The sequence below is a fragment of the Arachis hypogaea genome, chromosome 5, assembly GCF_003086295.3.
Source record: "Arachis hypogaea cultivar Tifrunner chromosome 5, arahy.Tifrunner.gnm2.J5K5, whole genome shotgun sequence".
NCBI classification, from domain to species: Eukaryota; Viridiplantae; Streptophyta; class Magnoliopsida; order Fabales; family Fabaceae; genus Arachis; species Arachis hypogaea.
In genome coordinates, this window is record NC_092040.1 from 78,767,386 (window position 1) to 78,771,645 (window position 4,260).

At 35.3% G+C, this 4,260-nt stretch overlaps 1 non-coding gene across 1 annotated transcript; it reads left to right on the forward strand.

The window, feature by feature from the left end:
* The first annotated feature begins 357 nt into the window (after positions 1 to 357).
* LOC112804966 (small nucleolar RNA R71) lies at positions 358 to 464 on the forward strand. Its single transcript, XR_003203582.1, has one exon. It is a non-coding gene; the product is annotated as a small nucleolar RNA R71 (small nucleolar RNA).
* The last annotated feature ends 3,796 nt before the right edge of the window (positions 465 to 4,260 follow it).

A 4,260-nucleotide genomic window follows, 5' to 3' on the forward strand; every position in this document is an offset into this window, starting at 1 on the left:
TTCTCTGGATCATTAGCTTCTTCAGAAGTTGCCTCTTTAGTACTGTTGGATGCATTTTGCCATCCATTCAGACTTTGAGAGATCATGTTGACTTGCTGCGTCAACAGTTTGTTCTGAGCCAATATGGCATTCAGAGTATCAATTTCAAGAACTCCCTTCCTCTGAGGCATCCCACTATTCACGGAATTCCTCTCAGAAGTGTACATGAATTGGTTATTTGCAACCATATCAATAAGTTCTTGAGCCTCTTCAGGTGTTTTCTTTAGGTGAATAGATCCACCTGCAGAATGGTCCAATGACATCTTGGAAAATTCAGATAGACCATAATAGAATATATCTAATATGGTCCATTCTGAAAACATGTCAGAAGGACACTTTTTGGTCATCTGCTTGTATCTTTCCCAAGCTTCATAGAGGGATTCACCATCTTTTTGCTTGAAGGTCTGAACATCCACTCTAAGGTTGCTCAGCTTTTGAGGAGGAAAGAATTTATCCAAGAAGGCCATGACCAGCTTATCCCAGGAGTCCAGGCTATCTTTAGGTTGTGAGTCCAACCATGTTCTAGCTCTGTCTCTTACAGCAAAAGGGAAAAGCATGAGCCTGTAGACTTCAGGATCTACTCCATTTGTCTTAACAGTCTCACAAATCTGCAAGAACTCAGTTAAAAACGGGTAAGGATCTTCAGATGGAAGTCCATAAAACTTGCAGTTCTGTTGCATTAAAGCAACTAGTTGAGGCTTAAGCTCAAAATTGTTGGCTCCAATGGCAGGAATGGAGATGCTTCTTCTATCAAATTTGGACGTTGGTTTTGTGAAGTCACCAAGCATTTTCCTTGCATTATTGTTGTTGGGTTCGGTTGCCATCTCCTTCTCTTGTTCAAAAATTTCAGAAAGGTTGCCTCTGGATTGTTGTAGTTTAGCTTCTCTTAGTTTCCTCTTTAGAGTCCTTTCAGGTTCTGGATCAGCTTCAACAAGAGTGTCTTTTTCCTTGTTCCTGCTCATATAGGGAAGAAGATAACTAGAAAAGAAAGAGGAATCCTCTATGTCAAAGTATAGAGATTCCTTTATGTTAGTAGAAGAAAAAAAGGGCAGAGTAGTGAAGAAGAATGGATAAGGATAGAGGTGGTGATCTGAGATGAAGAGAGATGAAGAGAAGTGTTAGTGAATAAATAAATAAATAGATAGAAGGAGAGATAGAGAATTTCGAAAATAATTTTGAAAAAGTGGTTAGTGATTTTCGAAAATTAAAGATAAGATATGATTAAAATTTAAATTTAAACAATTAAAAAGAATTTTTTTTTTTGAAAAAGAGGGAGGTATTTTCAAAAATTAGAGGGGGAGAAGTAGTTAGGTGATTTTGAAAAAGATAAGAAACAAATAAAAAGTCAAATAGTTAGTTGAAAAAGATATTAAAATCAAATTTGAAAAGATAAGAAGATAAGAAGTTAGATAAGATATTTTGAAATCAAATTTTTTAAAAAGATAAAATTTTGAAAAAGATATGATAAAAAGATAAGATATAAAAGATATGATAAGATATGTTTGAAAAAGATTTAAGTTTTAAAATTAAAATTAATTACTTTACTAACAAGAAACTACAAGATAAGATTCTAGAATTTAAAGATTGAACCTTTCTTAACAAGAAAGTAACAAACTTCAAATTTTTGAATCAATCACATTAGTTGTTAGTGTAATTTAGAAATTTTTGAAATAAAGATAAGGAAGAGATTCTGAAAATATTTTGAAAAAGATTTTTAAAATTTTTGAAAAAAAAAGAAAAAAATGAAAGAGATATGATTTTTGAAAAAAAGATTTTTGAATAGATAAGATTTTTAAAATTTGAAAATTTGACTTGACTTGTAAGAAACAACTAATTTTTGAAAATTTTTGACTATGTCAACTTCAAATTTTCGAAATTTTGAGAGAAAAAAAGGAAACGATATTTTTTTTATTTTGGAATTTTTAATGATGAGAGAGAAAAATTAAAAATGTCATTTTTGTGTTTTTCTCTTTTCTTTATGGATCAAAACAAAGAATGCATGCAAGAACACTATGAATGTCAAGATGAACACCAAGAACACTATGAAGATCATGATGAACATCAAGAACATAATTTTGAAAGATTTTTGATGCAAAGAAAACATGCAAGACACCAAACTTAGAAATCTTTAATGCATGGACTCTAACAAACAAAAAAATGCATATGAAAAACAACAAACAACACAAAACAAGAAAACATCAAGAACAAACAAGAAGACTTGTCAAGAACAACTTGAAGATCATGAAGAACACCATGAATGCATGAATTTTCAAAAAATGCAAAAAAAATTTTTAAAGCATGCAATTGACACCAAACTTAAAAGTTGACTCAAGACTTGAACAAGAAAGACAAAATATTTTTTATTTTTATGATTTTATGATTTTTTTTGTATTTTTATTCTTTTTTTCGAAAATTATATTTTAAGAAAACGACAATAAAGAAAATTTTTTGAAAGATTTTTGAAAACTTTTTTGAAAAGAAAATAAAAAGAAAATTACCTAATCTGAGCAACAAGATGAACCGTCAGTTGTCCATACTCGAACAATCCCCGGCAACGGCGCCAAAAACTTGGTGGACAAAATTGTGATCATCAATGTTGTAATCTTTGTTGTTGAATGGAATAATTATAATGGCTCTTTGCTATGTGTGGACACAACTCCGTTCAACTAACCAGCAAGTGTACTGGGTCGTCCAAGTAATAAACCTTACATGAGTAAGGATCGATTCCACAGAGATTGTTGGTATGAAGCAAGCTATGGTCATCTTGTAAATCTCAGTCAGGCGGATTTAAATAAATTATGGAATTTGGAAAATCAAATAATAGTAAATAAACATAAAATAAGGATAAATTTACTCATGTATTTCCATGATGGGAATTACATATTGGTGTATGGAGATGCTGTGCTCCTCCTGAATCTCTGCTTTCCTACTGCTTCATCCAATCCTTCTTACTCCTTTCCATGGCAAGCTGTATGTAGGGCATCACTGTTGTCAATGGCTACATCCCATTCTCTCAGTGAAAAAGGTCCAAATGCTCTGTCACAGCACGGCTAATCATCTGTCGGTTCTCAATCAGGTTGGAATAGAATCCCTTGATTCTTTTGCGTCTGTCACTAATGCCCAGCCTTCAGGAGTTTGAAGCTCGTCACAGTCATTCAATTCCGGAATCCTACTCGGAATACCACAGGCAAGGTTAAACCTTCCGGATTCCCATGAATGCCGCCATCAATTCTAGCTTATACCACGAAGATTCTGATTAAGGAATCCAAGAGATATGCGCCCGGTCTAGGGTAAAACGGAAGTGGTTGTCAATCACGCGCGTTCATAGGTGAGAATGATGATGAGTGTCACGTATCATCACATTCATCAAGTTGAAGTGCAACGAATATCTTAGAATAGGAATAATTCAAATTGGATAGAAAATAATAGTAATTGCATTGAAGCTTGAGGTATAGCAGAGCTCCACACCCTTAATCTATGGTGTGTAGAAACTCCACCGTTGAAAATACATATGTAACACCCTACCATACAGAGTCTTATGCTTAAGTCATAATTCAGAGATGGCAAGGTATTACGACCTCTAAAATAAAAATTTAGTACGTATAGTAGTATAAATGATTGATTATAACTAGGAGCCTTTGTAGAAAAAAAAAGGGTAAGCAAAAATCGCAACTCGAAAGCGCAACACTCCGATCGATAACGTAACTGTTCCGAGGGTTACCTGAAACGTGTAGCTCGGTCGTCTTGGAGAGGCCCGAGGTGGGGGTCAGGGACCCGAACTTGATATGTGGAGTGGTTGGTGGTTGTACCTGCAATGACACTCCGATGCTTAAGTTAGCATGGGTTCAAGCATATATGTGTAGAATGTGGAATGTGTGTCATACCTGGGTGCTCCAGTGTATTTATAGTAGTTGGCCGTGATCTTCCCTGGATAAGATATTCTTATCTTATCTTATCTTTTGGGAGTTTTATCTCTATCTTTGTGGAACCGCCTTTCCTAGGCCTTTTCGGCCTTTAGATTTTGGGCTGCGTTCCTTTTGATGGGCCTTCTTAGCATTATTGTCCGAGGTCCGACCTCAGGCGTGGGCCTTGGGACGAGGTCGGACCTTTCATGGATTTCGCCGAGTTGGAGGAGCCCGGTCAAGGTATGAACAGTGCCCCTGCCCGAGTTCGTCCTTTTTGGGAGGTCGAGCTCGGGCATAGTAGTTTTTTCAAAATTCA